Here is a 21,871-nt window from a genome sequence, read left to right on the forward strand (position 1 = left end):
TGCTCTAGGTAACGAAGCCAAAGAGTGAGCCAGTTGGCTAACAGCTGCCTCACAAATAACATCAAATGAATTGATTTGGTTGCAGCCACAATGTTTCTCAGATCGTACAATGTTTATTTCTTGGTAACTTTTCATAACTCAAAGTGAAAAAAACGTATTTGGAGACGAAATCACTTTTCGTGATGTTCTCCCACTGCTTGAAGGAGCTGCTGCACAGATTTATGGGTAATCAGCAGCATCGAGGATTCATCAAGATTGCCTTCAACTGGCGGCAGTTTGAAGTTTGAAGGCATCATCGAAGAAAGGAAATGAAAGTTCAATCCATGTCAAATGGTCCTTGATGCCTTGCTGTCTTGTTCGTCATCCTTGTGAGACAGCATTTCGAACACGCCCAAAATCACGTTGTAAGTTCTTGCTCTCATTGCTCTGTGACATCATGGAATCACAACTGTGAGAAGTTATGCGGAGGAACTGCAAGTCAGAGAGTCGTTCAAGCAGATCTTTCCTCATAGGAAGTCGGAAACTTTAGAAACTTCCCAGTTCCCATTTGGTCATGGGAGAATCAGAGCTGGATATTGAGTGGAATAAAAGGCAAAAATGAGAAAAAAAGACCAACAAAGTTCTCAGAAAAAAGAAGTCTGAATTCAATCTCAAGAATTTTTCCACACTGATTTGGACTTAGTGATCATGGAGTTGCTGGTGTTTGGAGCTTAGTCTTGGGTATTGGTCTTGACTGAGAGTTTGTTTGTGGTATCTTTTCTTTCTGCATGCACAAAATTTGACAAAAAAAGGCTCGAGTCGCGGTGAATCATTGGTGCAATGCATGAATGAAGCTCGTTGAAGTGGCTTCAAAGAGAATTTCATGGTTTTCAGGGAAGCCGTGGCCTAAAGGTTAGAGAAACAACTTTGGGACCAAAAGGATGCTGGTTCAATTCCCTGGATGAGTAGGAATGGCTGAAGTACCCTTGAGCATGGCATCTGACCCCCAACTGCTCCCCAGGCTGCTCTGGGTATGTTGTACGTTGCTCTGGAAAAGAGCATCTGCTAAATAACTGGAATGGAATGGAATGGAATGAAATGGAATGGAATGAGATCTTGGCTCGGTCTCGCTTTCATTTCAACTTGAGCTTGACTCGGCCTCCACCCCCTGAAGACTATCTTAACTCCTTCTCAATTCATCCTGGTCTTGGACTTCAACAACAGTGGTTTTGATTCCAGCCTGACAAACAATGAGTGAATTAAGTGTGATTTAATATCTCTCTTCACAATGTGGTTTGGAGGGAAACTTCAGGAGCCGTGTACCGCAAGTTGGCCGAGTGGTTAGCGTGTCCGTCTCTTGACTGAGAGATCAACTACTGCCATCTGGCGAGGTGTCGCAATACTAATGTGAGTCGGGAGTCAAACTCTTGCGGTTACAAGAGAACCAACCCCCCACTCGAACCCAAGGTATGTAATCAGCGAGAGGACGAGGGCTACTGAAACGGAGATTGGAGCCACTTGATGTACCTTCAGGACCTGGTTAATACTTGGATGGGAGACTCCCTGGGAAGACCAGATCCTGGCACAGGAAGGACTTTGACTTTTTTTCCAGGAACAGTTCAGCGTCGATCATACTCTGCCTCCTCCATACAAGGCTGTACGAATAAAAACAAAGCGAGATAAATTGCAAATGCGATCAAATTAGGAATTACAGAGCACAAGTACACACACCTGGTCAACAGGTGTGATAAACAGAATCCTCGCACATTCATAAAAACATGGCATGTCAATGCACAGCGTGATGCTGTGACATCAACTATTTCAAAAACACCTCGTTTGTATAGTACATGTACATAACTTCATTTTCAGTGCCAGGAAACCAACACACAGTAAACTACACTCATTGCTGCTTTAATAGGAACTTCTTGTTGAGTCTAAGATCCCTGTTCTTGGCTGCAGGACCGGAACCCAATATGTTCTTCTGTTTTCTGTTGCATGCTGAGATGCTTTTCTGCTCACCACGGTTGTAAAGAGTGATCATATCAGTTACGATATCCTTCCTGGGAAAAAAAAAAGCTTGAACCACCTCAGATTTGTCCATTTTCTGATCTCTGACCCTCTCTTATCAACACTGCGTTTGTTTCCACCCACAGACATGGGCGCCACCAGGGGGGGAAAGGTTAGAACAATTCTAGGGGCCCAGCACTGCCATGGGGCCCTTTAAGGGGCTGATAATATGCTTTTAATGATTTTAATAAGACTTTTGAAATAACAACAATGCAATATTCCATCTGGTAAAATGAGCTAATTGAACAAGGTTGTCTATTTCTTGAGTTCTTCAACATATTGTCTTTTAACCCTCCCCCTTTTGCGAAACGGTACGGTCCAGTTCTGGTAGAAGCGCGATTGCTGTGTCGCGGTGCAGCAGCCAGCCAGCAGTGGAGTGCGTACAGTCTATGATCGCTAAATATGAAGAGTGGCTGTCAAAAATGTAAAGAAAGGCAGCTGAAAGCTGAGAGGGACCGGAGAGGCAGACAACTGGTCACTCAGTTTTTCCCAAAGAAAGGTAGCTATCGCTCACATGTGTGTTCAAAATATTAGCGAATGGTAAATGAACAGTATGAACGTGGTTGGATTAGCCTATCAAGAGAACACTTTTACAGTTTGTACAGTGACATTTTTTCCATTTTAATAACTGAACTGACTTGTGTGATAAACAAGATGAAATATTACGTTATGCTGGTGCTAATAACTAGTGCTAATAACCAGTTTCATAACTAATGGGGTGCCCTAAATATGCACAGATTCAGCCTCAGGGGGACCTCCGCCCTACCAAACCACTGAACCCCCCTTTGGAGAAGGAGGTAAGCAGCAATACAACCCATAAATGCTTTAGGATTGAAGTTTTTAATGAGCGAGCGCCATATACAGTTTGCTAGATTAAAGTGTTGTTAATAACGGACACCAGTCAAGTGTTTGACATGGTTACGTGTGTGGAATGTTCACACGTTCTAAACCATTGGTTTAGAACGTGTCACATCACACATTTCACTACCAATTGTCCTAGCACAACAAGGCATGTGGCAAAATCTTGAATTTTCATTTGTGATTGTAAATGCACCAGAATTAGTCACTGACCAGTTTTCATCTAGTCCCTGGTAGGTTAATACGTAAAATGTAATAACAAAGTCACAAACTCAAGGTCCATGGGCCATCAAAAGTCAAATAATGACAATAGTGCAATTGTGACGAGGGTGGGCAAAGTTGGGGGGCCCAAAATTCTAATCTTTCATGGGGCCCAAAATTTCTGGCGGCGCCCCTGCCCACAGAACTGTCGCTCACTCACTCGATGTTTGTTTTTTGTTTTTCGCACCATTCTTTCTGTTTAAACTCGACAGACTGTTGTGTGTGAAAATCCCAGGAGATCAGATCAGCCGTTTCTGAAATACTCAAACGCCACGGTGCAAGAAAGTCACACTTTGAGATTGCAATTTTTCTGCTGCATAAAACAGCAGGTGGATGTTTGGCTGGGTGTTCCTAATAAAGTAGCCAGTGAGTAGAAATTTTCAACACGTGCACATAGTCCAAAGGCAGTGAACTTTGAATCTTTGTCATGTCTGGAAATAAATGTTTGTCGCATCAAATGGTAGACGCTACGTCTGTAACTTTGCCTCCCAACACCTTTTGATGTGTTTCGAGGTGAAATAACTTTCACACACTTTCTTCCCCCCTTTCCCCCATCTCCTCCTCTGTGCGCTTTACTTCTCCGTCTCTGTCGCCTCAGTTGCTGTGTGTCGAGCTGACAGCTCCTCCCGAGCGAAGAAGTTGGTGACATTCTCCCCGTTCCCGCGACATCTGGCCACAAACGAGCGCGTCAAATCCCACCCAGCGGCTGCTTAAAGGGTGCCAACTGCCGGTACTTCCCATTAGGGCCCTAAAGACGAGCACTTCAAACGGCACGTGCACCTTGGGAGGGACGCGCATCATCATATTTTAATCGAACATGTGGCTCCTTCGCCGTTGTCCCGCGTCCAAATTGCAATAGTGAATTCTGTCCAGCTGTCGGGCTACAAATGGGGCTCAATTATAGCGGCGACGTGCACCTCTGTTTCTCTCTCTCTTCTTTTCCCGGCTTTAATCATTAAACAAAGTGAGTCAGACTCGTCGAAGTCGCTCTCGGTCAAACCTTTGTCGGTGTGACGGCTGACATCATGCGGACCGACACTGTTTGTTCTCCCGAGTCCACACACACACACATGCATGCACAGACGGTTAAGACAGAATCAGCTCTGTTGTCCTGCTAATGGAGCTTCTGGCATGTAACACCTCAATGTTCGCTTTCCAAACAAGTTTGGTCATGTTTTATTCATCTGAGTTGGAGTGTTTGTGCCAGATTTCGGGTCGTGTTTATGATTCATTACTGGATGTAGATCATGTTTTGTATTCTATCCACATTCACTGGATATGATCAATCGCGCATTCTGATTGGCTACTCTCCTCCTCGGATAGCAGCTCATATCCTGTGAGGACAGAAAACAAAATGGCGGAGTGTGTTGCTGAACCAACTGAGGACGAAATAAAAACTCGACTCGAAAACAACCCCCCCCAAAAATACAACCCCCCCCAATACAACAAAATATGGAATGAAAGTATTTGATGGTAAGAACGTATCTTTAAAAAAAAATCAAGAATTATTATTATTATTATTATTACAGCCTTTTCCACAAATTGCTCCTGTCATTTTGCCGGTTTGTTTACATTCTAAGCGGAAATGATTTTATCGGATGTTTTGTAGAAAGTTTTTTATTGATCTAATTTGCAAAAAAAAAAAAAATGCTCTGTTTCTCAAAATCCAGTGAATGTGGAGAGAATAAAACAGTTATTCCACTCAATCTCGTCGTACATGGATTATAGACAACTCGGTGCTACACGCCTCATCGGCTATCAGCTCATGTACGACTCAATTTCGTGGAATAACTGTTAAATATCCTATCATATTTTTGGTGCGTTTTCGTTGAGGGCAGATGTCTAGTTATATAGTTCCGGCTGGAAGTTGTTGCAAGCTTAGCGAATTCGCAAACATATCAAATTATTCAATCCACACTCACTGGATATGAGCAATTGTGCACTCTGATTGGCTAGTCTAATCAGATACTAGGATATTAGCTCATATCCTGTGAGGAGAGAAAAACAAAATGGCGGAGCGTGTTATTGAAGCAACCAAGGACGAAATAAAAACGCAACTCGAAAACAAAACTCCCAAAATACCAAAAAAAAAGCAACAAAATATGGAATGAAAGTATTTGATAGTAAGAACGTATGTTTTTTTTAAAAATTCAATAATAATAATAATAATTATTATTATTATAGCATTTTTCACAAATTGCTATAATAAAAATTGGCGAATTGTCATTTCGCCGGTTTGTTTGCATTCTAAGCGGAAATTATTTCGTCGGACGTTTTGTATAAAGTTTTTATTGATCGAATTTGAAAAAAATAAAAATAAAAATACTCTGTTCCTCAAAATCCAGTGAATGTGGATGGAATAAAACAGTTATTCCACTCAATCTCGTCGTACATGGATTATAGACGACTCAGTGCTACGTGAGCTCATGCACGACTCGATTTTGTGGAGTAACTGTTAAATATACAACAGCATCAGGATCAGGGTTCATTTTCATTCCCCATGCCAGATGAATCACCAAACTTTTTTTTCGTTGACGAGTCCATCACTGCTGCGTCATCATGAAATATTACTCATTCGGATTTGTTCCCATGAGCAACTCACCTTCGAATGCATCCTTGAGACTGACAGATTGATATAAACAAGACATACCGGTCCTTAAACCGTTCATCGAACCTACGTTCTTTATTAATCCACGTTTTTTTTGTATCAGAAGGTGACTCCAAGGTCAAATAAGACTGAATTATTCTTCACAATATAAGAAACAGAAAGCATGGTGCTTCAACTCGTTCAGTTCTTTTTTTCCCCTTTCTCTTTCTCTGAATCCCATGTGACGTGGTGCGGATCCGGAATAAACGAGCTGGCACGATGCCACCCCTTTTGAGAACACCATTATAACATAACACACTCGTTCACATATTGATGCGCAGGTTATTATCCAAGCAAAAAAAAAAGGAAAAAAGGAGCTTGCTCTCTGTCACAGCATGTCAACTGTTTTCCGAAGCTGCATAATTTGTGCGATGTGCTGCATAACAAAGCACTACGTGTTGCCCAGAGATGGAAATGTGCCGCTTAGCATGTGATAGGATTCATTTGTTTTTGTTTTTTTCTCATTAGTTCATGTTAACTCACTTTTCTTCCACGGCGCCGCAGAATTCTGAATTCTGATTGGTCAGGAGGTGTTGATTCGTTTTCTGTAACTTTTTTTCATCTTCGTCAAGACAAAAAGAGACTTGAACAGTTTTGTAGACATTCCACAACAGAAAATGTCGCAATAAATGGATAAAAAGTCAATGTTGGTCATTCTTGAAACAATTATAATTAAAAAAATTTTAATTGTGAGGAAATTGCTGTGGTGTGTGGAATAAAACACTTCAGGAAGTTACAGGGAAATAATTATCGTTGTGAGGAAGAACAGTAGCGTGACTTCATCGTTTTTCTGAAAACTGCACAACATGGTATGTTTTGTCCCGAATTTAACTGTCGGAAGGACTTTTATTTCAAAAGTCTTTCTCTGAGCGATAATTGAACTTTAAATTGTATTCAGATGACCTTGAAATAACTTATTTATTTTTTAAAAATTAACTTCGTTTCAGCATTAAGACGTGTTACGCGTGTTAACATGAACTTTTTGTGGTTACTGCCTCATAGAGGCGAAGCGAGGCAGTAGCCACGATGTCATCGTGTTGTAAGAGTGGAAGAATGAGTGGAACAATAATGCACTGCGGATATGCATAAGCATTACAATCACCAGAATGGCGAATCGTGATCTCGCAATACGAACAGCTATTATTACTATTATGCTATTACTATTATGCTAATTGATAATTTAGAACAAAATAAGGGGTGTATCTACATGACATCCTGCAGGCACAACAAAGTAAACTTTAATAAAATGTATGATAACTTACAGGGTGCGATTTGTCAAAAAACCAGAAGGGGTGGATGTTTTTTTTTTTTAATCATGAAAAGTCACAAAATTAAAGTAACAATAGGCTAACAGCTCAATAACATCTGATGACATCAAATGAATAACACTAAATGAAAATGAACAAATCTTCCTACCGTATCTCTCTGACTAAATACACGAACACTAGCACACAACAAAGTTCGCATTGCTTGTCGAGTTGCTGTGATGTTTCTCTCCCTCCGGATTAAATGGACAGTGACTCGAAAATCACTAAAATACATGAATACTAAATGAACAGTTTGCTCTGATGGCGCAGTTCATGTGGCCTTTTCTGCTTTCCCGTCGGTGCGCTATCCGCCGCGTTTCGCCCTTCTTTAATCCACATTTCTGCGAATTTCTCAGCAGGGAAGGAACGCACGTCTGGCCCATTGACAGCGAGGAAAAGAAGGCTGTCAGTGTGGATACATTCATTCTGTTGCGCTCATCAGTAAGGATGTGATTCATGGCGCTAAATCCACGTTCACACTCTGGATATTGTTATTATCTACAATGTATCTATTTGCTGGGGACGTTCGTAAACATCAAAGCTGCCACTTCGGGTCATTTTGAAAGTGAGTGCAATGTAGACCATAGAAAACTGTGTCACAACATGCCTGTCATGTCAACTTTTTTTTTTGGTTTGTTTGTTTTATTGATGGGGTTGTCCCCGAGGATTTTTTTTCAGCAGAGATAAAAACCAGAGGGGGGGATGATCCCCACAATCCCCCCCAGCAAATCACACCCAGATAACTTATGAACATTCGAAACTAAGGAGTAAAATTTAAAAATAATGATAACAAATTTGTTTTTGTTTTTCTGTCCAGTAAGTGCATTTAAAGAAACAAATATATGTACAGAAAAAGATATTCCTTGGTTATTAAAGAGGGTTTTTAAATACATACGTTTCCATGTTACGCGAGTGAACTTCAGAACATCATTAAAAATTTTTCCACAGTGGAGGCCAGATAAAGCAAGATGCTATCTTTATTCTTATTAAACATGACAAAAGAAACATTGAGCGTTAAGTAAATGCAAAAAAAAAAAAAGTAAAATTAGAAAATTTATTTTTTGACCATAATGTCCCAAATGAGAGACCAGTTTCTGATACGGACCCATATATATAAAACCAGTAGCCACATGGACCCATGGGGACCCTTTTTTTTGTGATGTCTTCCTTCATATTCATCATAAGTGGTTTGTTTTATCTGGCAACACTTGTTTAATTTTATTTTTATTTTAGAGTCTTTACACTACACTTGTGAAACAAAATGTGCTCATTTCAACTAAATAATGCTTCGAAGGCAATTCATGAACAAGTGCTTTCTTTCTTACGATTTTGAGAATAGATCGAGTTCACAGCACTGGATTTTGAACAAAAGACAGTAAACTGAATTGGGAACCAAAATACTCCAAGCCCTGATGCTGCTCACAGCTTGGTGATGCTTATAAGAGATGAGAAGAGGATAATTAAATCTAAGAACCCTTTATTATTTGTCACATGCACACTTCAAACACAGTGAAATTCATCCTCTGCATTTAACCCATCTGAAGCAGTGAACACACGCACACACACCCAGAGCAGTGGGCAGCCCAGAGCTCCCGGGGAGCAGTCAGGGGTTCGGTACGTCGCTCAAGGGCACCTCAGCCCAAGGCCGCCCCATGTCAACCTAACCTGCATGTCTTTGGATTGTGGGGGAAACCGGAGCACCCGGAGGAAACCCACGCGGACACGGGGAGAACATGCAAACTCCACACAGGCCCTCGCCGGCCTCTGGGTTCGAACCCGGAACCTTCTTGCTGTGAGGCGACCGTGCTAATCACTACACCACCGTGCCGCCATTCACATGAATATATGCGATACTTACTGTATGGACATGGGATCAGAAAATTTTTAATTTATTTATAAGCAGTAGCCACATGGACCCATAGGGTCCCGATTTTTTTACTCTCATATATATATATATATATATATATATATATATATATATATATATATATATACACACATGTACTGTACGTCTATTTAAGTCAAGAATCACACATGATGAGATCATAAATCTCTTCCTCCATTATGCAAAATGCACTCATAATCATCTTGGTTGCCATGACGATAAGAATCGCTAAGGCCTTCTAGCATCTCCAGGCTTCAGCACAACTTTCTCTCCTGCGTGTTATGTCATTTTTTACTTCTTTCTTTTTTTATTTCCCTTCGGGTGCCGCAGATTCCCTTTACAAAGCCCGCGAGCATTCCCGAAACATTACAGCGCGCAGCATGTGTTTGATTAAAAAAGTGTAAAGTTACAAATTAGTTAATAAAATCGTTTAGGCCCAATCGCTGCAAATGGTGATAAATGCGTTCCATATGCTCTCAATAAAAAAAAGGAAAAAAAAAGAAAAAGAAAAAAGGAGGCGAGTGCCATGTGCCAGTCCCCTCTGTCTTCTCCCATAAACAAATAAATTAAAAAAATTACCGCTGCGCACGCCCTCCTGCTCTGTAATGAGCGTGCTGCAGGATAAAAGATGTGACAGCTTTCATTTCCTCAAACTGCTCCCTGTCTCTATTTGGAGTGGACAGAAAGTTCCAGATGTTCCCGGTTGAAAGGGCTTCCTCTCTCTTCCTCTCTCTTCCTTGCTCTCATCTCTCGTTGCCTTACAACATTCCACACGTCAACACTTTACGACTCGGGATTACGCAGCTCCCGTTGTTTAACGGGTGCATGCCAAGCGATGTCCACACGTCATCGACGTTTTATCGAGACCGTTTTTCCGTCACTGACTCCTGATCACGGCTGCTAGTCATAAAACCATCAGCGCTCGCATTGCTGATCTGGAATCAGCATTTGGAGAGGATCATAAAACACGATCAGAGCTGAAATCTGACCCCAGATCAGTTTTTTTGTCTCGGTCTTCATGTTCGTGTATAATGTCATGGACACGTTTGTGAACTTCCTGTCTCGACGATATGGACTTTTCAGCGTTTCTGAGAAATCTGGTTCTTATTGTAGATTCATCATTTCTCTTGACAATGGAATGTCGCATGTCGTGCAGAAGTATTCACCCCCATTAACCACAACAGCACTTTATGAGGGTTGGCTGGATGACATTAATCACGGCATCGCCTCAAACGCAGTGGAGTTCAGAGGCTTTCGTAATGGACGGTGTAATAGAGTATAATTGAGTGAATATTTCGAGTAACCTCGGAATGGAGTTGCCAGACAGTTATCCCAACCCCCCCCCAACCAAAAAAAAAAAAAATCTGAAAGAAACAAACAAAAAAGTTGGGCTCTAAAAAAGGGACTTCTTTCTTTGTTTCTGTGTGGAAAACATGGTCACCATCATGCGCACGCAGTTCCGATGTCTGGACATTATCCTCTCCAAAACCTCCTTTTACCTCTCTTGAGATTTTTTTAAGCAATATATATAAGGAGGTCATTACTTCGAGAAGCGACCAGGAGGCTGAGAGTAACTTTCAACATGGTGCTCCCACCACCATGCTTCACTGTTGGGACGAAGTTATCATCTTATCATCGAACTTATAATTAACTCCTGGCGGTTTGGCATGCGTTTGCTAATACTGAAATGAATAATGTGCAAACGTGAGTGGGTTTATTGCTGAGTCAGCTCTCATGTGCATGTATGGCATGATCCTGATGTCTCCGTGTCTGGGGGGTCTGGCCAAAGCATCACATCATTACTCTTCATCTAAAGAGATGGAGTGAGGTGTGTGTGTGTGTGTGAGGGAGAGAGAGAGAGAGAGAGAGAGAAATAAATCGCCTGCAGGGTTTTTTACACCGAACTGACTGAACACGCACACACACACACCGGTCCAGCATGATGAGAGATCACCTGAGATGTCTGTTTTTATTCACTTGATCATTACAGTGTTGCTCTGGCCGCGTGCCTGTGCATTTTTAATCACACCTCGTAGCCGTGCAAGAGTGATGGACGACCATCATGGAATGACTGGTGCAAAAAATTTCATTTGAAAACCTTTGTGATGATGAAAAGACATCCAGCAATATAGTTTTAGCACATTCCCGAATACGTGTGTGATCTATCTCAGAGAAAATGAGAGCTAAAAACCTTCTCATGGCTGGAAATTCAAAAACAGTCACTAAACACAGATCAGTCACAAAGACTCCATTTGCAACTTGCATTAAAGGGGCAATAAGAAAATTTTACAATGCCACGTGAGTCATTTTTTTTCACAGGACAAACCATGCACAATGTCTGGACAGATGATCCTGTGTATTTTACACTCAATAAAATGACCAGAAGAAATGAACATCAGGTTTGAACGTGTGTCCAGATATCACGTCCAAATTGACACATTACACAAGATTCAATTATATTTTCTGGAAAAAGAGATTTCACATTTTTTCATCAGCGATGAATGAAATGAAATCAGCTACAGGTCGAGTTTATAACAAGGAACAACAAAATACAGGCAGAGTTCTGAGATCCTGGAACAGGTCCAAGGAAAAATAAACCATGTGAAAATAAATGAATCATGCGAAAAATATAACGGATGAACATAAATGAATCATTTATAAAGATCACATGCGGAAATAAATGAATCGTATCAAAAAATTACATTTGAGAAGAAGTAAATCATGTCTGAATCATGTTGAAAATTAATTATATGAAAAGAAATGAATCATTTGAAAAATTTTTGAATTGTACAAAATAAATCTTTTTCACATGATTCGTTTATTTTCACGTGAATTTATTTTCATAATTTTTTTTCCCTGGACCTGTTCGAGGATCTCATAATCTTTAAAAGTTAAATACTCACAGATCCAAGAACAGGTCCAGGGAAAAATAAATGAAATTTTTTAAAAAATCATGTGAAAAATATAACATATGAACAAAAATGAATCGTTTGCAAATATCACATGTGGAGATAATGAATCGTGTCAAAAATTACATTTGAGAAGAAGTGAATCATGCAAAAAAGGAGTCATGTAGAAAATGGAATAATGTGAAAAATGAATCATTTGAAAAATATTTGAATTGTAGAAAATAAATCTTTTTCACATGATTTGTTTATTTTCACATGTATTTCTTTTCATTTATTTTCCCCTGGACCTGTTCGAGGATCTCAGAATCTTGAAAGATTAAAGAAAATCATGTGAATTAAAATTTTTTTAAAAAATCATGCGAAAAACAACATATGAACAAAAATGAATCGTTTGCAAATATCACATGTGGAAATAAATGAATCGTGTCAAAAATTATATTGGAGAAGAAGTGAATCATGTATGAATCATGTGAAAAAAGGAATCACGTGGAAAGTGAATCATGTGAAAAAAACGAATCGTTTGAAAAATATTTGAATTCTTAAAAAAAAAAAAATCATCCAGAAATAAATAAACTGTGGGAAAAAGCATGTGAAAATCAATGACTCATTTGAAAAGAAATGAATGTGAAAAATAATAATGACATAACTTGTGAAGTGCTTAAAAATCATTTTTCATTCACTTGTGAAATTTATGTGACTTTCTGCGCAGTGTTCTTTCCACCGATGGACAAATTCGACTCATTTTGGTTGTTTTTGAGATTGACTTAATTCCTTTCTCAGCCCAGGCTGAGGGTGTCGGAACACACAGGCGCATGTGTGTGTGTGTGTGTGTGTACTCAGATGCAGTCCACTGGTGACCTTCACAGTTCTGAGGAATCCAGCCAAGATTAGCTCACAAAGCTCTGAGCTCTGAAGCTCGTGCCGAAAGGAAGAAGAGAGAAAAAAAAACGACGCAGGAAGCAGATGAGAGGAAATGAGCCTTTTAATTGGAGGCCTGATTAGGAAAATGAAGAAAGGCCAAAAGGACAGAACACAGATCAGCTGACGTGTCGTTTGCCTTCGTTTGCTGGGATTTCACTCCTTACTCTAGTAAATTAGACTTTATGCTGATCGAAGGAATCATTTGCCAAAGAATTTGTCTGTAATTTTCATTTTCACCTCAAATTTTGCTGACCAGTTAGAACATGTACAGAAAAAGACAATATAATTATTTGTAATATATTCTGCTGTGATAGAATATAAATCTGTAGACGTCGGATACAGCGGCACTAGGGTTATAAACTGTAAATAAGTAACTGTAAATATAAATAAGAGCCAAAAAATGATGCTTTTATTAACATCAGAAATTTAACATCGCTTCTAAATCTTCCAAAGATTCTGAGATTTAAAATTTGAAAGAAAAATGTATTAAAAAAAAAAGCAAGAATTCTCAAATCAAGTCTTCAGGGTCGGTGATATTCCAAATTTCCAAATACAAAAAAAAAAAAAACCTTCATGCAGTGGAGTAAAATTACTTTCCCAATGAAACCTTAATAGTTCATGAATATTTATTATTTGAAAATTTCCAAAATGTTTTTTTTTTTACAATGGAATAATATTCAAAGAAAAATAATTTTTTTCATATTGTTTTTCCTTCAATAATAAACCATTTATCAGCACAAAAACAGTTGATCAACATTAAAAGCTCATTGATTAACTCATGAGAAATTAATGAATAATTACCGTGTCATGTTTAAAATACATTTAATATCTTATTTTTTTAAAAATAAGGTCAAACACTTTATCGTAAAGTTTGAATTTAATTAATGCTGAATAATAATAAAAAAAATTAAAGCTAACTTATTTATTTATTTATTTTTGCCCAGATTGCATCAATAATCTACTGGCAAATCCTTTTAAATAAATTAACATAGAGTTAGAAGCAACTTTTAATTACTATGACGATTCATTTAGATGATTGAATATTGATGGAATTATAGATTTAATTAATTTAGATGACTGAAGATGACAGAACTGAAAGTCTTCCAGACCAAACGTGGACAAAATTTGGAGTTCGGACTCAAAGTGCGTCAGTCGTTTTTCAGAAGGAGCTGACAGTTGAGTTTGAGCTCCGTCCCATCACCTGCTCGACTTCTTTCCTGCTGAAAGTTGATGGATCTGAACTGGCGCATGGCGTCGACATGCTGTCCAGCTTTAAAGGTGAAGTCTTGCGCACTGTCCTTTCAGTCACAGTGATATTTTTAGTGTTACAACATTAATCACAACAATCCGTCCAGTCGAACACAACCCACAACCCACATCGCTGTCTTCTCATCACGTCACTCTCTGTTTCCCCGATGGTTTTTAAATAAACCCCACTTGATCTTGATTTCTCTTTCTTTCAATCTTTTCCACGTCAAACAAAACCCGACTTGTTTGAATAACGAGCGTAATGACAGAAAAATACAACACCTTCCGTGAGTTCGCTCATCAGCCCAAACTGCTCAAGTTCACCACCTTTTCATGATCTGTCAAAAAAGTCAGGAAGTGTAATATCACCTCGTTAAATTATACAGAGTCAAAGAAAATGGAAAGAAACGCCACTGAATCGCGCCGCATACCAAATTTGTCGTTTTTCGAGGGAAAATGGTGAAAACTCAAAGACGTTTTGGGGGCAGATCAAACGAACAGGACAGAGATGAAAGGAAATCTGCTTTTTAAATCACAAAAGGGTCAAAAGCACAGATTGTAAATGTGGTGAAGATCACGAGCGAGCTCGAGAGATCATCAAGTCTTTGTCTTTCTTTCTTTTAAAATTAAACATCACTGGCTTTCAGGAAGTATTTCATTTCTTTCAGTTTATTTGCAAGAAAATCACTCACTTAAGCTTTATTTTATTTTTAGCACTGTTGCCTCACAGCAAGAAGGTCCGGGTTCGAGCCCCGGGGCCGGTGAGGGCCTTTCTGTGTGGAGTTTGCATGTTCTCCCCGTGTCCGCATGGGTTTCCTCCGGGTGCTCCGGTTTCCCCCACAGTCCAAAGACATGCAGGTTAGGTTAACTGGTGACTCTAAATTGAGCGTAGGTGTGAATGTGAGTGTGAATGGTTGTCTGTGTCTATGTGTCAGCCCTGTGATGACCTGGCGACTTGTCCAGGGTGTACCCCGCCTTTCGCCCGTAGTCAGCTGGGATAGGCTCCAGCTTGCCTGCGACCCTGTAGAACAGGATAAAGCGGCTAGAGATAATGGATGGATGGATGGATGGTCTGAAACATGCGTCAAAACCCACCTTTATTGGTCCCTGGAATACAGATTAAAGGAATAGTCTGGTCTTTATGATTCATAATGACTTAAAATCCACTTATTATATCCGTGATGTATGTGCGATTAGCACAAAAAAAAACTTTTTTTTTTTACCTGTGCTGAAAAAAAGAACAGAGAAACAATTCCAGAGAAATTAAACTACATTGAAAGTCTAAGGGCAGTTGTTGAAATCCTGTGAATACATGTATAAAGTATTTGACAGAGCTGGATGAAATGAAATGAAATTGGGAGAACGAACCAAACAGACATGATGGAAGATGTTCTGTTGAAAAAGTAGTTTTGTTGACTTTCCACTTTCCTGATGGTTTTGTTGTGCTGAGACATGAAATGAAAGATTCTTCCACTAGAAAAAATAGTTCAGGTGGATAAGGTGGATAAGGCGCCATACCATAAATCCGGGGACCCGGGTTCGATTCCGACCCGAGGTCATTTCCCGATCCCTCCCCGTCTCTCTCTCCCGCTCATTTCCTGTCTCTACACTGTCCTATCCAATGAAGGTGAAAAAAGCCCCAAAAAATATCTTTAAAAAAAATGTTCTGGGAAATTTATCAAAATGTGTCTATAGTACACACACACACAGATTAGATGCGTTGGATCAAAACAAGTGAAAATAGTCAGAGTATCCCTTTAATCCTGCGCTGAATGACAAAATATGTACTGTATGATCAACATGGACATTGCAATTACTTGACACAAGAAAAAGATGATTTTGATATGCGAAGTGAATTCTGATTCAATGTTTCTTTTTTCATGAAAAAGTTAAAAGAGACGGTTTGACGTCAGTGTTGAATTTTCTAAACGTGACTTTTTTGTGCTCAGTGCTTTCGTTTTCGACGTTTCAACAACAGAAACATGAGCCGAGCGCTTCAGAGACTCACAATTGTGGAGTGATTTTGGACAGATTCATTTTTATGAAAAAGTAGTCCCGTCTCTTAAAGGAGAACTTAAGGCAAATTTTTTCTTATCAAAATTCTATTTATCTCATTTTATTAAAGATGAGAATGCATGTTTGATTGCTATTTTGTCGCTGCTATAGCAAGTTCTGAGTGTTTGAAATATGCTCTGTAATATATCAGTCCATATGTCAAAGCGAAGGCCATAAACGAGATTCGCTGAGACCTGTGCGAGACATCGTAGGACGGAAGTAAAACATATAGCGGAAATCAAAGTGACCAACATCTGCCAACGTTCCCTGTGTCTGAAATCGCTCACTCGTTCACTACTCCCTACTCACTATATAAGGAATTACTATATTGAGGACTATACAGTGAGCTCATTGGTAAAATGTAAAAGCACTTTCGGACACTAGTGATCGCGATGGTATTTACGTCATTACTGTCGCACAATTAAAACGTGCCAGATCAGTCGGCTGGTGGGTTTTCAAAATAATTAATACATGCATGTGTTTTAGTGATAAATCCATATTATACTGAATGTATTTCACACATTAATCAATACAAAGTACCTGCAGCTTTCAGTTCTTTTAAATCAAGGCTGAATACTTTCTTCTTTGCCGCTGCCTTTTATTAAATCACATTTGAGACTTTTAATTTGATTTCTTTCAGCGTGACCACAATGCATAATGGGATACAGTGGTGCTTGAAAGTTTGTGAACCCTTTAGAATTTTCTATATTTCTGCATAAATATGACCTAAAACATCATCAGATTTTCACACAAGTCCTAAAAGTAGATAAAGAGAACCCAGTTAAACAAAGGAGACAAAAATATTATACTTGGTCATTTATTTATTGAGGAAAATGATCCAATATTACATATCTGTGAGTGGCAAAAGTATGTGAACCTTTGCTTTCAGTATCTGGTGTGACCCCCTTGTGCAGCAATAACTGCAACTAAACATTTGCGGTAACTGTTGATCAGTCCTGCACACCGGCTTGGAGGAATTTTAGCCCGTTCCTCCGTACAGAACAGCTTCAACTCTGGGATGTTGGTGGGTTTCTTCATATGAACTGATCGCTTCAGGTCCTTCCACAACATTTTGATTGGATTAAGGTCAGGACTTTGACTTGGCCATTCCAAAACATTAACTTTATTCTTCTTTAACCATTCTTTGGTAGAACGACTTGTGTGCTTAGGGTCATTGTCTTGCTGCATGACCCACCTTCTCTTGAGATTCAGTTCATGGACAGATGTCCTGACATTTTCCTTTAGAATTCGCTGGTATAATTCAGAATTCATTGTTCCATCAATGATGGCAAGCCGTCCTGGCCCAGATGCAGCAAAACAGGCCCAAACCATGATACTACCACCACCATGTTTCACAGAAGGGATAAGGTTCTTATGCTGGAATGCAGTGTTTTCCTTTCTCCAAACATAACGCTTCTCATTTAAACCAAAAGTTCTATTTTGGTCTCCTCCGTCCACAAAACATTTTTCCAATAGCCTTCTGGCTTGTCCACGTGCTCTTTAGCAAACTGCAGATGAGCAGCAATGTTCTTTTTGGAGAGCAGTGGCTTTCTCCTTGCAACTCTGTCATGCACACTGTTGTTCAGTGTTCTCCTGGTGGTGGACTCATGAACATTAACATTAGTCAATGTGAGAGAGGCCTTCAGTTGCTTAGAAGTTACCCTGGGGTCCTTTGTGACTTCGCCGACTATTACACGCCTTACTCTTGGAGTGATCTTTGTTGGTCGACCACTCCTGGGGAAGGTAACAATGGACTTGAATTTCCTCCATTTGTACACAATCTGTCTGACTGTGGATTGGTGGAGTCCAAACTCTTTAGAGATGGTTTTGTAACCTTTTCCAGCCTGATGAGCATCAACAACACTTTTTCTGAGGTCCTCAGAAATCTCCTTTGTTCGTGCCATGATACACTTCCACAAACGTGTGTTGTGAAGATCAGACTTTGATAGATCCCTGTTCTTTAAATAAAACAGGGTGCCCACTCACACCTGATTGTCATCCCATTGATTGAAAACACCTGACTCTAATTTCACCTTCAAATTAACTGCTAATCCGAGAGTTTCACATACTTTTGCCACTCACAGATATGTAATATTGGATCATTTTCCTCAATAAATAAATTACCAAGTATAATATTTTTGTCTCATTTGTTTAACTGGGTTCTCTTTATCTACTTTTAGGACTTGTGTGAAAATCTGATGATGTTTTAGGTCATATTTATGCAGAAATATAGAAAATTCTAAAGGGTTCACAAACTTTCAAGCACCACTGTATATTGCTTTGGTTAGTGAACATCGTTGTACACTACTTTTCGTGATGCATTGTGGGATACTTTGAGTGCACCATATCGGGTGTAAACAATCCTCACTAAGGTTTCAGACAGCACTACAAAATGGCGTCCCCACTGTATAGTGCCCTGTATAGTCAGTAGGGAGCGATTTCGGACACAGGGGTTGTCAAAAGACGTGCGCGCCCTCTTTCGAATGCTGACGTAATCAAGCCGGAAGTTTTGTTTGTTTTGATAGCAATCAGGAAAGTTTGAAAAAAGTAGGCAGTAATCGTCATTTAAACTTGTTTTTGTGCAATATTTCGTTTGGAAAACAGTTTTCAAAATGGCGGCACTGACACCTGGCTCATGCTTCACGTTTTGAAGTCTCACACAAGTCTCATGAAGATTGCGCGGATAAGCGACGCTTGCCGTGGACCAAACGAACTAAATTCAACACGGCTAAAAACCAAACAGGCCGATAAGTATAATATTTAATTGCAATTAGTTCCCAATACGAGTCACGATATAAGGTTACTAAAACCGAAAACGTAATTGAATAACACGTTAATTAAGAAATAAAGCAAGTTTAAAAATGACTTCAGTTCTCCTTTAAGGGAAGACGTATCTTGAACGACATTTTACAACTGCCCTTAGACATAATTCAACTGGATTTGGTTTTTTTTTCCTCAAAAACAGAGCAATTTTTGAAAATTAGATTAAATACGACAACATACACTGCAAAACGTGGAAAACAGAGATGATGTTCAAAAACGTCTGAGGATCCCTTTAATGCTGAATTTCTGTGCTAATTATAGACACAGTTATCTCCGCAAATGATCCTGGATGAGAAAGAGACAGTTTGCTAAACGCAAACACGTCACACACGTATTAAATCCCATCCAACAAACACATCAGTAACACAGCATTAATCCCGAATCAGCTGTGTCCACGTTCTTGTTCAATCAAAACGCGCAACTTTGACAGTCAAAAGGCACGACATGCAGGAGGCAAGAGGGAAAGAAAGAGTGTGTGAGTTGGTGTGAAAAAGAAGCGCTCGCTCGCACTCGTCTTTTCCAGTTTAGGGACTCCAGATGGGGAGTCATTTTTTATTCGTCTTGAGGCGGCACTTCACATCTGCTGGCCCAGATGCCTAATGAATACGGAAGCAGGGCCGAGCTGTCGCCTCATTAATACTGAACTCGCGCAGGGAGCCCAGGCGTCGTCCCGCGCCCGTCGCCTCGCGCCATCCGCGGCCCGTTGGCACGGAAACGCCGTCCTCGGTGCCCGCTACTCGGCAGCTGGCGCCTCGCTGGAACAAAGCAGCGCCGCTTTGTCGGCCCTAATGCCTCTCCGTGTTGTCACTTAAGGTCTTTATTGGTATTAATTGATACCATCAGCGTTTCTTTCACTCACGTCTCGTGTCTGGCCCCCAGGCTCCGTCCTGTCCTCCATCCGCGCATCAGTTTTGTTTTGCGTGATAAATTCATGGCATGATTCTTGCTCAGCGCATGATTGTTTTCAGCGCATCGCATGATCGATTTGGCGTTTAGTGAGGAAACTTCTCAAAAAGGTTATTTTGTACGACTGCACGTACGATTATTCTTTTATCTTCAAGACATTCGCCAAGAATGCTGGACGTTATGAATGAGCGACAATGCTAATGCTAATGTTGCTAATACTGGCTCCAGTCCCAAAGCAACAGGTGAATATTTAGTCCTGAATCACAGTAAACGTTCAGTTCAGTCCAAAGAGCTCGGAAGAACAGAAGGAAGAGAGGAAGACAGGATGTAAGAAGTTGGAGGGAGGGAAGGAGAGAGAGAGAGAGAAAAGGGGGCAGAAAAATTAGAAGATTGAGAGAAGAGAGAGGGTGGGGAGGTGAGGGACAGAAGAAAGAGCAAGAAAAGAAAGAGGCAGGATAGAAAGAAGAGAGGAGAGCGAAAGAAGAGAAATGGAAGGAATGAGGAAGGAAGGACAAAAATGAAGGAGAAGAGAAAGGGATAGAGAGAGAGAGAGAAAAGAGGAGAAAGATTCAAGAAGAAAGGCAAAAAAAGGTAGAGAGAGAAGATAAAGGAACGGAGATGCAGATGAGAGGGAAGAGACTGAAGGAAGACAGGTATGGAGGGATAGAACGGGGAAAATGGAAGAAATACAACGAGGGATAAGATAGACAGAGATAGAGAGAGAGGGAGAGAAGCAGAAGACTGAATGAATGTATGAGAAAAAAAGGAAATTAAGAGAGAGAGAAAGAAATGGAGAAATGATGAAGACAACATGAGGGAAGGAAGCAGACAGAAAGTAGAAAAAAAACAGGACAAAAATGAAGGAGAAATGGAGAAAAGGAAGAAAGGGGGGAAATGAAGAGAAAGTGATAGAGAGAGAATGAAGGGAGAAAATGGGGAACAAAGGAACAAAGAAGCAAATGAGAAGTCAGAGAAAGGGGGAGGAAAAGGAAAGAGAGAATATAAAAGCAGAAGACTGAAGAAAACAAAGTAGAAAAGCAGAAATGATGGAGAAAAGGAAGAAAGAGTCAAAAATGAAGAAGAGTAAGTGATAGAGAGAGAATGAAGGGAGAAAATGGGGAACAAAGGAGCAAAGAAGGAAATGAGAAGTAAGGGAAAGGGAGAGAGAAAGAAGAGAGAAAGGACAAAAGATGAGAGAGAGATAGAGAGAGAGAGAGAGAGAGACTACTGTCAAATAAATCGCTGTGAAAATGATGATGATGCTCATGTTTCCCGTGTTTGCTAAATGCTAACAGGTTACTAGCCCACTGACAGAATGTACTAACTTCGCATGAGCTCCATGTTCCAGAAAGATCTCACCAGACATTCAAGAACAAAACAAAAACAAAACAAAACAAGACAATCAGAATAAAAAGTCAGAGAAAAAGTAGTAAAAGAGTTTAGGCAAAGAATAAACGAGGAGTTTATGTCTTTACTGTCGAGTAATAAAAAAGTAAAAAGTGCCGAGCTGTGAGAATCAGTGTTTGTCACGACGTTGCCAAACGCTCTGCGTCTCCCGACTGCTGTTATCCTGAAGAAAAACTCAGAGATCAAGGTTCTTCAGCCAAGCTTTTTTTTTCTCCTGCTTTTTTTCTACCTTTTTATGCTACGCTAACGGCACCCGTGAAGACCCAGCTGCCACCTGGCCGGTTCTGAGTGCCAGGCTCTGAAAAACCCACAGAAAGCAGCCGAGCGCTAGTTAATGACACTTCATTAGCGCGGATGGGCCTGGATGCTAATGGCTTGAGGAACTGCCACTGTTTCATCATTTCTGCCTGAGGATTAGCGCATTAGCTATCCTGAGGAGATTAGCACACAAATCAACAAGTTATCAAATGTCTCAAAGGAATTCAATCCGTAAAAATATCAAATTAGAAAAATACTTGAGACACAAGTTGGACATTTTGTCATGCTCATGTCCTTCTGGTCTCTTCGACATATCATGAACATGAGCTCATTTAGCTAT

This window comes from Neoarius graeffei, chromosome 20 (genome assembly GCF_027579695.1).
Source record: "Neoarius graeffei isolate fNeoGra1 chromosome 20, fNeoGra1.pri, whole genome shotgun sequence".
NCBI lineage: Eukaryota > Metazoa > Chordata > Actinopteri > Siluriformes > Ariidae > Neoarius > Neoarius graeffei.